This window comes from Lonchura striata, chromosome 10 (assembly GCF_050655825.1).
Source record: "Lonchura striata isolate lonStrDom1 chromosome 10, ASM5065582v1, whole genome shotgun sequence".
In the NCBI taxonomy this organism is placed as follows: Eukaryota; Metazoa; Chordata; class Aves; order Passeriformes; family Estrildidae; genus Lonchura; species Lonchura striata.
In genome coordinates this window covers 13746761-13759994 of record NC_140712.1, presented here as the reverse complement: position 1 = coordinate 13759994, position 13234 = coordinate 13746761, and the positions used below count along the sequence as shown (strand labels likewise).

Below are 13234 nucleotides of genomic sequence, written 5' to 3'. Positions count from 1 at the left end.
CTCAGAATAATAGCTTTTTGGAAATATTAGATACAGACCAAAGTGTTCCAGTCACTGAACCAATGAGGTCCTAATGTTGTTGGGCATTTGAAACTACTCCAGCACTTTTTCCTGTTATTTTCAGTTCCTTTCAAAGTCATTATTACTTGCAAATCAGTACATGACGTCCTGAATAAATGCATTCATTTAATGTATGTAATCACTATACATGGGAGAGATAATTATATTGGTAGGTTTTGAAATTTAAGTACTGAGAATCAGTCAGACTCCTGGGGCTAGATATAGTTATGATACAAAGGTTGTGTGCCCAGGAATGTTTGCACAATAGGCAAAACATGCTTAGATACTCCAATACATAACATCACTCTATTTCTATTATTTAGACTATTTTTCATTATTCAAAAGTTGAGTCAGAGATATTAATTTCATTATTGCATTTGGCATGTTTAGTAAATTTTAACTAATAAAATTATTTCTAACTCCACTGATCTTCTAAAATGACTGACTCTGCTGAAATTTACAGCATAACAGCAACACTCACATGTCACATATGATGGATATCCTTCAGTGTCAGATTTCCAGTGTAGCAACATCTCAGATGCACCTCCTCAACACAGAGCAGTCAGCAAATGTTCATGCACAAACAAAAGTAAGGCTCTGCTTAAACATGAAGCTCAGTCTTTGTTCCTGCACAGAAATACTTGTGCACAATTCAAACCATGGTATTTGAAAAGGTGTCCCTTCATGTCAGTAGCAACAAACACACTAAATAATGCATGACAGTTCTCCTAAACTTGATTTATCATCACAAGTGTCTTCCCTTTGCTAGAAATGCTTTCTAGCTAGTAGCCTAAGTCAAAACCCAGCTGTCCACATGCATCAGAAAGCTCCCTGCTGGAAAAAAATAATGATTGATCAACTGAGCCATGGGAAATAACTCCCAGAAGTATTGACTTATTGTTATGCTTCCTCATACACACAGACTAGCACATAGTGGGATTCTGGCCCACAAACCAAGACAAAGTGAGGAAGAGGGAAAAAGAATGCTGTAGTGGGACCAGACTTTCACCTAAAGGGATGAGGTACATCATCAGGATGACTCAGTACCCGTGAGAAATATTCTATTTTAAAGAGGTTAGCTGAAGACAACTGGTTTAAAGAAGAGCAAGGCAACTCCAGCCTGCAGAAATACTTCAGCTGATACAGTAATGTTTGCAGATGTCTTTAGAAGGACAAGTTTTAGTGGCAGTCAAAGGATCAAGCATCCACCAAAAACAGCTGTGAAGCCTAACATATGCTCTTATGTTGTCTGATATATCTGGTAAATCATCATGTGAAGCAATAGGCCTGAAAGCCCACTCTAATTACCAGTGATCCAGTGAATGAACAGACAATCTCTAATGCAGAATGATGCACTGGTGATTATACTGACTGATATTTTGATATCTAGCTGCACAGAGATTGCATAAGTTGTCCAAAACATCTGATACAGAATAGCAACTAGTCTCATGATTTCTGTTTATGCTGGTCCTTGAAACATGTTTTCAGACAATATTGTAGAAACTTTAATGCTTTCATAGTACTGTTTGTCACAGCACTTTTCAAATAGATTTGCTTATTTACCGTGTAAAGATGTCAGCAACAACAATTTTTTAAACCATTAAAAAATCTGAAATATTTTTATCTGTTTATTAGCATGTAATTATTTTAGGGTCTGATATTTTGTGAATAGTCAAGATTAGAAACACATGTTTCTACATGGTGCATACTTCAAAATACGTAACTGGAAATCCTGTAATTCCAGCTGTGTTATGGAATATAGGAAGTGTGTTAAACCCAGGTGTTAGTCAGGATATTCAATTTAGGATCTGTCACAGTTCTGGAAAAGGGAAAGATGTGTCTGTCTTAGATGTGTGGCATGCATAATTTGGTGAGGAAAATTATGTATTTTCATGTCATGGTAGGTACTGTTTCACAATTATATAATTTGTTTCGAAGTCTAAAATATTAGCTATGGAAGCAGCCAAATCATAGGGCTTAAGGGGAAAGATTTTGTTCCAGGTCTCTATATATTATGTCATGGCTATTGGAATTAAGGCAATTATACCTGGGAAACATATATGTACCATATATATGCATTTATTTATTAATTTAACCAAAAGACTTCCTGTCTGCCTTCAAAATCAGTCGCAACTTTACAGTGGAATTCATTTGGTGTAGGATGACTTATTTAACAGCAAAGATTCTTGGGCATAATGCAGACACTTCACATTCACTTTGGTGAAAGCTATCAGTTTGTGCAGGTGCACGAAACTGCACACACCGAAACAGAGGAAGTTTTTGCTTTGTAATTCTGCAGTTCTCTCAGGCCTTCCCCTGTGCCTCTCTGCTCCCTGCACAAGCTATCTGCCAGCCAAAGCTTAGACAGATCTGAGTGAACACCTCAGCAACACTACAGCACCAGCAAGTGACACCAAGAACATGGCACTGTGTAATTTTTCTTTGTTCCTCAACCTATTTTGCCATAATTTATTTGATTGTCAGTCTGTAAATGTTTGTATATAGGGCTTGACTTTTAAACAAAGCATGTGATGATGAGAATAAAAGCAGATCTAATGTATTTGACTTACAGGGATATGTACATTTTATGACTGCTCAGTTCAGTAATAAAAGAGTATTTTTCAAGATATATCGGCAGTTTTAGTTTTGCCACTTAACAGAGCACACTATATCCTTGTGTAGTCCTTAGCATTTAAGCTGTTCAGAAGAAATTGCATAAACAGCAGCCAAATCTTTTAAGACTGAAGTACTTAGTATTCTTCCATTTAGCAGCAAGTTATGAAGTTTCATTTAAAAAGGCTAATTCTACCAATTAGCTCATCCTGTTCAAATACACCTATACTATTGGGAAATATAAAAATGGTTTATTAAATCAAAAGATATGACTGCACTTCAACTAGCACATGGGCACGAGAGATCAAGTATTCTCTATAGATTAATCCCCATGGCATCACAGGCTGATTTGGCTCGCCAGTATTACATTAGTAAACCATCTAATCCAATTTAGTGCAGACAGGAATGTTCCATCCATTATGGTATTTCTAGTATCATTAGAAGCAGACTGATTGAATAAGCATCCTAAATCAGCCTGCAGCATGCAAGTAAATCACTGCAACTTGTACTGAAAAATCTTTTTTTTAAAATAAAAATTAAGGGAAAAGAAAGAAAAAGCTCCATGTAATAAGATGGAAGCTCTCTGTGTGATTGTGATTTCTGAACTCTTATAGACAGTGAAATTTCTTTATACTTCAGTATGTAAGATTCTTCTCTCTGTAAGGTAGCAGTACAAAACATGGTGTATTTACAGATGTGAGAAGCTCCTTATTTGTGCCAAGCTTGTCTTCAAGGAAAGCAGTGGAACATCTTTCCCTCCTTCTCCCCAGTAAACAATAACAAACCAAGTAGGCTGAATGAGGGCAGAGCAGGATGCTACTCTCACAAATAAAATCTGCTGTGTAAAATTGGAGTAGCCATAGTAATAAAATCTATCAATCAAATATATTACAGAGGTTGCAATAGAAAGGATGAAAAGAGAGTCCAAACTTTGTATTTGCCCAAAATGAAAAACGCTCAAGTAATTACAAAAATAGTATTTTCATTCCAAACAGGCACACCTGAAAGAAAAACAATTCTTCAATAAAAAAAGTAAATATATGAATAAAATGTTGGTGACAGCTCTTTGAGATGACACAGGTTGCAGAAAGATTTCAGCAATTGGCTTTGCTGCAGCTTTGAAAAGCTGGGAATCAAATGAAATAAAATCATCAAAATGGCATGCAACCTTTTCTGCCCTCCGAGACCTATCACATTGCACCAGCAGGGCCATGCAGGTCTCAGCCACACTGCTTAAGCAATCAGCCATAAAAAGGAAACTACACCAGTGCACAAAGCCCTGAGTGGCTGCTCCTCCTTGGTGCTCATGTACGGGAAGGATTCACATTTGTTTAATGGCAAAGTTGCTCTGCTGTCAGTCAAACAGCTCTTAATCTTATCCAGACTCTGTGTAATAACTGAGTTAGAAAGGAAGTTATTGATTCTTTGTGTCCCAACTGCTGAAAAAGTGAACAGCAACCCAGAAGTGCAGATATGGACCTGGAAGGAATTATTTTCACTGCAGATAGGAATATATCTTAACTAACTACAGTTTTACAAGAGAGGAAAATGTTCACAGATACCAGAAGTTCCTGGATATTCCTTTAATGGATCTTCATTCCTACCTCCCTGAAAATACTGCAAGTTTGAACAACAAAATTTTGATTATTAGAGAGTGTGTGTGTGGGGGGGGGGGGTTGGAGGGGGGAATTTTACAACCAAACTAAATATTTTAAGTTTACAGGTTTCCATTTTTGTAACAAAAACAAATCTTTGCTTTTGAAGAAAAACAAAAAACTTTTAAACAACAACAACAACAAAAAAAAAGCGCCAAAACAACCATAACCTTAACAAATGCTTAATTTACTTCAAGAAAATGTTAAAGATAAAACTTTCAACACAATTTATTCAAAATCCTACCCAAATTTAACTTCAAAAATGAAATATTTTCTTAGTACTAATCTGCAAAACTCCATCTTAAATTAAATCCATCTGAGAGAAATAAAATGGAAGAAATCATGTCAAGCCCCACCATTCATTCTTAAACAAAATGACAAACTTGCATAAGACTCTGCTCTTGCTTTTCCACATCCTTTTGATCCCAACAAGCCTGTTTCTGGCAAATTCTTCCCATCAGGACATGGAAAACCACACTGAGCCAGTTGGAGCTTGGGAAATCTATTCTATCCTTTGCTTGAACTGGCTATACTGGTGCCAAACATTATTATTGTTATTAATAGCACAAACCCAGACTGCAGCAGTAAATCACATTCCTCCCAGAGCAGATTACTTGTTAAAAGTTTATCATCAATATAAATGACAAATGTATCTGATTAGTAAAATCCAAAAGCTTGTTCTGAGGTAAAAAAGACTCAGACTTGCAATTTTTCTAATGAATTTCCCTTCTGGTCCACAGTAGAACCCACCAGATCTACCAAATCCAATTTCTGAATGAAAGTTCAAATGCTTTGTAGAGCTAACGAGGGAGAACTAGATTGAATTATGGACACATGTTGCTTCCTTATGAAACAGCAGGTTGAAGAATTACACTTTCCTCTTCCCTTCCCTTTTGCGAGGCATAGAATATTTTACTTCTTTAATTTTCCCCCTGTTTTGGCTCAGCTGGGTTGGAAGGACATTAGGTAAGGATACTGAGGAGAAGGATACAATCCTTGTTCTCCTTGTTCTTCTTTGCTGAAGGGGGAAGTACAGAGTCACTGTTCCCCTGTCCACAAAAGACAGTCCAACCTATGTTCCTCCCTGTGTTTCTTTGCCACAAATCTGCTTCCTTTGACACACTGTGAATGTGGAATATTCTCATTAGTGTTAGGCCCTAGCCTGAGCTGCCAGCACTGAGGAGGACAGGGAATGGGGGAGAGGTTCTTGTGATTGACAATCCTGACTGCCAAACTGACCTTCGCTAGAGCTGTGACTTGCTGAACAATCAACTTGATAGCTCGGGTAAATGCCCAGCGTGTTAAGTGGGTGAGCCCAGATCCAAATGTTCAATCCTTAATCATTAAACTAATGGGGGAACAGCCTGTGGTTTGGGGTCTTGGCACTATCAGGACACAATGGAAACTTCATTTCTGAGTGCCTACCTGTCAGATGGGCTCTCTCTGCCAAGTCCATCCAGCTGTCAGTGAAGTTCACAGGAGTGTCCTGGCCCTTGACATCTTCAAAATTCAGTTGCAAAGTGGCACAAGGTATCTGCCAAAGGAAAGGCACAAATCCACTGATCAGCTTTGTGAAGAAGGAAAGTGATTTCAGGCACTGAAACAAATAACTCCTAGCCAATTTTACACAGTGGCCACAGTTCTAGCAAAAAAAAAAAAAAAAAAAAAAAAAAGGACAAAAGAGAGATAAAATTAAATTTTCTTCTGATATGACTTCAACTAAGCAAGAGATAATAACAGAAAAGGATTTGACCTCATGTCTACAGTACCAAGAAAATTCTCACTCACTGGCAGATTTTATACACAGCAGGTTGAAAGGAAAACTAAATGTTACCATGACTGAGCTTGCATTTCCTGATATCTCAAAAGGCATTTGTTTCCCTAAGGAGAGTATTAAACAAAGAGGAAAAGGTTATGTTCCTATACACATCCTAAATGCTGAATCTTAGTTGTGACGGAGAATATTTACTACAGATGCAGCATTTCTAATGAGTCAAGGTACACCAGCGGAGCGTTTCAACTATTTGTCTACAATTTTGCTATCTCCTGAATATTGAAACTAGTGGTTGTCCTGAAGAGACTAAGCTACATATGTGCAAGGGGAGCACACACAGACACTTTTTGATCAGCAAGGCAATTTCCCAGGGCAATGTGCTGATCAACACACTGAGCTGAAACATCTGCAGGATAAAGGATTGTGTCTGAAAACCCTGTGTTTGATGCCCATAATTGTGACAAAGTCATTGCATATTCTGCTCAATGCTTTTTCTGTTTCAGCACTTTCTCACTGTACAAAGAAGCTCCAGCAGCCTCTTAAATGTGGTTGGTAACTCAAAGTACATTTGGGAAATCAGCCAGAGAGAAAGGCTTTTCTTCTGTATGTTTTGCTGCTTCTCTATGAAGTGACGGAAAAGATACACATTTGCCATGGTTGCAGGGTTTCCCCTTACAAAAAAGAAAAAAAAGGAAGGAAAGAACTTGAAACAACAATATTTTTAGTATTAGTATTGTTTACTTTAGAGGCTTAAATCTGCTTAAAATCTGTCATGTTACTATCTAGGTAGGCAGCTTTTAAACCGTATGCTATTAACTTTTTAAACTGCAGCAATGTAAAAGTCTATTGTATCTCAAGACTGAGTTTGCAGAGCTGTCAAAGATGCTTTTCCTCTGAGCTAAACATGATTTGAAAAACGTTGCAAGCCAATGCATTTTCTGTTACTCACAAAGCACTGCTTGCCAGAGACCACACAGGCGAGTGAGGCCCAGAGGCAGTTAACCCTGGCAGCAGGATTCTCTAATCATGGCTGTGGAGGGAATTCCCTGGAGACAGAAAAGTGAGGAGCAAGACACCTAAGGGAGGGAATAGGGTTTGCTAAATTGTTCCTGAAGAGAATTGTTTCTGAAGCCTTGCGTTTCTCTATGAATATCTATTCCATGGTAGGAGAAAGGGCCACCCAAGCCCACCTGCAATAAACTGCTCTGCTGAGAAGCATCATTGCTATGCTGCTTTTGGTACCTGAGCTGCTCTCAGCAGGGTGAGTGTTCTGCAAACATACACCACGTTATTTACCTCTGGTTTCTCTGGGCCTAATCTTATGAAAGGTGTCTATGCACCGACCCAGATCTCACCTAAGAGGTGAAGGGCACCTTAACTTTGGACAGAGCCCAGGCGTGGGTGTGACAGTGTTTTCTTTAGCAATGAGTCTTTGATCTTCCTCAGCTTGCAAAGAGCACGGGAAACAGTCTCACATTTTCTAGAGCAATTTTCTAGAGCAAGGATTGGGAGTAGCCATACCAGTATCAGAGCACACCAGTGGATTTATCACTCCTGCGTTTGGTGTTGTCAGCGTGTGCTCACGTGTTTTGCTCATGTCTTCATTTTGAACATCCTGTGTGTCTTTCCAGACTGGCTGCAGGGGTAAGCAAGTGCTCAGCTCAACCCAAATGGGCAGATTACCTTTCAAAAGGGGCCAGGGCTCCCCAGCCGCTGAAGAGGCTGAGCAGGGTTGGTTGTTTTTTGTTTTGTTGTTTTTTTTTTTTTGTTTTTTTTTTTTTGTTTTTTTTTTTTTTGATTCACTCATTTTTATTTCCATGTCCTAGTATAGAATTCTTTTTGATGGACTTAAAGCACTTCCAAAGGGAATGAGCTAACTTTCCAGGTAACCTGCCAGGCACTTTCCCTGGCAGCACAATCCCTCTCAGCTTTGCAGACAACATGCAGCATCCAGGATGGTTCTCCATTGCTTTTGCAAACTGGGTCACAGCACATTTCCATTTGGAAGACGTGGTGAGTAAAAGGCCTTGATTTTTCATCCTGCTTCCACCTCTCAGATGCCAGAGTAGAGTCTGCTTCTCCTCTGAATATAGGGGTAGGTGGCTGCCAGCAATCTCAGTAACTGGAGAGTAAAAGCCACTTATGCACATAGGTGAAAATACCTGCCAAAGGACCACAGACTGCTTAGCCTTCAGTAGTTTGCAAAATTTCATTTTGAAAATAGTAATTTAAAACACTTGTGAGAGCCAAACAATCCCTAAACCCTTAATTACAGTGATCATGAAAGATTTGGTTTATTGGTAATTTTTTTAATAGTAGAACATATTTAGTGATGCAGCTGGAGCCACACCACCATAGGAAAAAAAAATAAAAACAGGATAAAACTTTAAAACCTGATCCAGAGTCTCTGGAAATTATTGGAAAACATCCCACTGACTTCAGCACACTTTCCTATCAGAAAGTGTTGCCCAGAACATACTTTATAGCTAAATTAGAAAGCTCTGAATCACAGTCTTGTAATACAGAGTTCAAAAGATATTTTATTATGGCTAAAAATATGCTGCTACAAACCTATTGATCTTTTTACCTTTCTGATCAAGAGGTATCAATGGGAGAAACAAACAGCAAGGGATGTTCTATGAGTGAAAGGGAGACTCAGAGCTCCCTTATGGAAGGCCTTGTGTACTAATCCTGTTTGTCTCGGTTGCAAAAGAATTCTTCACAATTAAAGCACCCTAAGGATTTATCAAGCACTTTTCAACCTTCAGCTGGATTTAGCAAGGGAAGCACTTCCAAAGCCTGTAGATTAGTACTGCACAATCAGGCTTGTGTAAACAGCACGACAAGGCTCAGCTTGATGTTTCAGGCAGTGACACTTGACACGTTTCTGAAGACAAAGGTGCCATTCCACATGCAAACCAAAGATGACACTTGGGTGAATTGCTAAGGAGGGTTTGCCCTGTTGCCTGTTGTCAGATGACTCCTGCTGCACATGTGCTCCTCTCAATGGTGTTAACAGGATTGGCAATGCTCACCAGGCTCTCCACACCTTGGATAATGAATTGTTCAGTAGTCAGCTTATAAAAGTTTGTAAAGAAAACATGCATGAATACAGCTTTGGGGCATATTTATCATAAAAATAGATTGGTAAACTTTGTTACCAAAGGGCAACTGAGTTTCCTGGAGCTTTCAGTGGGGCTAGAACTTCACAGTGGGATGTGTTATTGCCAAAGATTTTCTCTTAGCAGGAGAAGCTGAAAGAAGTTCCTGAAGCCCAGTTAACTAATGCTATCATTTGTGGTCTCTATTAAATCTTGTGTTCTCATGCCTTGGGCAGAGTAACTGAAACCACAATAGAATGGAATAATATGAAATGTCAGATTTTTTTTCCTTTAAACTTTCAAATTTGGAAAACAAGAGTGTCATAATTAATCAAAGAGAGTGGGGGAGAAGCACTGACAAAAAAAGTTGACAATTTTCTTCAGTTAGATTATTTTTTCCTATATTTTCCTACATTCATGGAAAAGAGGTCAACCAGCTCTGCTTGTTACCTGACGGAAGAATACTAAAATCCTGCAGCTATTTGAGCCAAGTGGACCTTGAGCTATGCCAGTAACAGCTTACCTTCAGAGAATACAAGCAATACAAGCTCAAAGAACACCATGGGAGAAGCACTGAGCCCCTCAATAATGCAGGAAGAAGAACATTAATGTCTATTTCAAGAAGCATTTCTTTAAAGAAGCAAGGAATCCGCTGGTTTCAGCAGGACACTGAAGTGTGATATTGCTGAGTATTCCAAATATTATTTACCACACATGGCACTGGAGCCAAACTGTCCATGAGTCTGTGGGCCTTTGTGCAGCCCTGTCGTTCAGCACATACAAGAGAGATAAAACACCACTGGTGTGGTGTTTACATCTATCCAGTCACCTTACCATTTATGCTTGTAAAAATTAACAGGTTGCTCATGTGAATTGTACATATTTTGTCTTGGCTTTTCTACGGCTCTTGAGGTTCAAAATTCATCTTTCATCTGAAAGAAATATCACAGTGAAAATACTATTTGAAAGATGGAAATGATCCTACTCCAGTATTATAACACAGTGTAGCTTAACTACAATAGTTCACTGATTAGCAATCAGTTTCTTTCTTACAGGACATTTTTATGAGTCTATAAGCACACTTGACCTGTGGTTAGGCTGATAGTTTACAGGAACAATGATGTGGAAGAAGCCAAGTTACTAAAGGTGGGGAGATTTATGGTGCCATGAGGAATCCTTCACCTGTTTCAACAGTAAAGACTGGTAAAATTTCCAGTTATGTAAAAAGAACTGGGACTTTTGGGTTACCCCATTTTTGGGAAGGCAGTTAGCTGAAACACATGCTGAAATATTAAATTATTTCTATCCTTGGGTATCTTATAAATAAAGTAGTTTAGGATTATCAAGTCAGGCTGACAGAAATACCAGTGTGATGAAGCTTTTTTCTTTGGTTATATTTCTGCAATCAGCTCGATGCCAGTAGAAGTGAAGGAGTATATTGTGAATTTTTATAGTCACACATATCTTAGAGTATTCGAACAAAAGCAGCCATTGATACCTTACCAATACCTGTTTGTATTTGCTTACAGTGCTCTGAGTCTTTGAAGAGCATAGCTGACTGGTGTTAGTTGGAGATTTACAGTTGCAACCACATTAGAAATAAATATGATAAAAAAATGCCATCAACTTATTTTTAAAATGATCGGGTGCATTTTATATATCATTCTGAGCAGAAGGTATGAGAGAATGTAATTTTTGCCAGAAATTTCAAATAAAGGCTCTAGTTTTTGGTAATGTTATAAACTTACAGTGAACTAGGACAATGTAATAATATGGCATGTCAAATTTATTTCTAGCTGTAGGCTAAGAAAAACAAAGAAACAAGGATAGATTAAACATGGTATTACAGCACAATAAAAATTTGCCCATTAAGTTTCATAAAATCCATTACAAAGTTTAATGCATGTGTTTACATCACTAACACAGACTGAAGCCTATGCCATGAGGCTTTCAGCTGGAAATTGCTTTACTTCACAAATTTTCACCTAAAGCCCTTTAAACAATCATGTCAAAATAAAGGCACTAAATACAAGCACTCACAACATTTTCCCAGCTTCCTCAACATATCCTTATTATTGGTAGTATGGTTTGTAAAACATCAAAATCAGATTGTCACACAGAGATTAAGGCTGGGATTTTCAGCAGGACCTAAGGGAGTTAGGCACTCAGCTCCCTGTGAATTTCAATGAGTCAGGAGCATACATCTCCCTTAGGCTCCTTTGAAAATCTCAGCATAAATATTAATAACTAACTTTTAACAAGCATTTGGTCATTGATTTCCATTATCTCAAATATGCCAATGGCTATGTCCTTTTCCTCACAAAGATCTTATTCCATGTGCAAATTTTTGGGGATGCTCTTATATGCAAAGTATTACAAAAAGGATCTTACAAGTTTCTCCTGCTATGGAAGCCCAGCAGAGTTTACATGTGATAGTTATTGCTGAGATCTTTTGTGCCACCTCTTGCATCTGCTTGAGATGCTATGTACTAACAGCAACCTCTGATCACATCTTGTAGTCTGATTGATATTACCCAGAAAAAAAAAAACAATAGGAACGAAATCTCAGTATTTTAGTATACTGAGAAGTATAGATATTCTATTCACTCCATAAAGACATATATCTTGCAAAAAGTCAAATGCTGACACTTGACAAAAGTATTTAAGTAAGCTCCAGTTTCACTCTAATTATAACAAGAACTACATTTTTTATACCTTTCATTTTTAATTCCAACATTACTGCTAAGCCCTAACATGCTGGAATGTGTGTGACTTCACACAGCACTAGATGCAGAGAGTTATGGATTTTTATTAGAAGCCACCTCAAGGGGTTGTGCCTGGGCAGAACCTGACAAGGTGCTCTGCACAGGTGTGCAGTGCTACATCCAGCCAGGAAAAGTCAAATCTAATAAAATCTAAAATTGCATGGATGTTATGCGAACAGAAAATATGTGTCCACTCTGCCTTTTGCTAGAGAAGGAACTTACTCCCAGAGTGAATTTAGCGTCAATACAGAATTCATTCCAGGTGAAATGCAACAGCTTTGCAAGTCTGATGCTGATGGATCCTGCTCCACCATCATCTCCTTTGTTATCTGTCCCTCCTCTTTCTTTCTCGGAGGCACAGTTTTCTGCAAGGCATTGATACCACTGAGAGTGTTCACATTTATAACTGTGGGAAGATGAAACTATATGCAAATATCAGTTTCCCTGGCTAAGCCCTCTAGCCTGAGGTTTTACCCTTTGCTGGGTGAAGGATCAGTATCTGATGCTGATCTCTGATTAATTATGTTCTTGTTTGCTATTATTCTTCCTTTCACTCCATCAATCTATACATTTTGAGATGGAATTCTGTTTATCCCAGTATTTCTTTTGGTTGACCTTGTGGGTTGCAGTCACAGCTTGAAGCTTGCACATGAGTCTTGTTAAACATGAAACTGATTATCTACCCCACATTCTGTAGAATCCTGCAATGCTGATGCTCTACAAATTGGTTTATGACTATATGTTTGCTTGATTAATCTTGTAAACAGAAATCTGGTACCTCTTATTAATCCAACAGGCTCAGTTTATGTTCTGTTATGATAACATTAACATGGAACCACATATATGTGTCCTAAATATGCTCTACATTTTCCCTGAATATTACTGGCAGGAGATTTGTGACTGCTGCACATGCAGAACCAACACTACAGCGACAGGCCCTCTCAGACTCACGATAACTCTGCATATCCCCATTAATTCCAAAGAATTGTGTCTGCTCACACTGGGGAATAATTTTGTATTCTGGAAACTACACCAAAAAATCAAATATTTGCTTTGATATTTGATTCTTCCATATGTTCTGTTTTTATCCTGTTTAAACTTGTACCTGTGACAATATCAAAGCATAATAAAAAATAAAGTGTAGCATTATGGAGGATTGTGCTGTGAAAAGCGAGAAAAGCTGATCAAACATATTTTAGGTTAATAACAGAATCAATAGGTGATTTCACATTCTGTCAGCTCCAAAATTGAACAAGATATTCTCTG

General features: G+C 38.2%; 1 long non-coding RNA gene across 2 annotated transcripts in view; it reads right to left on the bottom strand.

Moving 5' to 3' along the window:
- Positions 1-328: 328 nt before the first annotated feature.
- Positions 329-13234, bottom strand: part of LOC110474173 (uncharacterized) — a 352072-nt gene continuing 339166 nt past the window's right edge. For both annotated transcript variants that reach the window (XR_014957607.1, XR_002466029.4), the window contains one exon: positions 329-5862. This is a non-coding gene — a long non-coding RNA (uncharacterized LOC110474173). The remainder of the gene's footprint in view (positions 5863-13234) is intronic.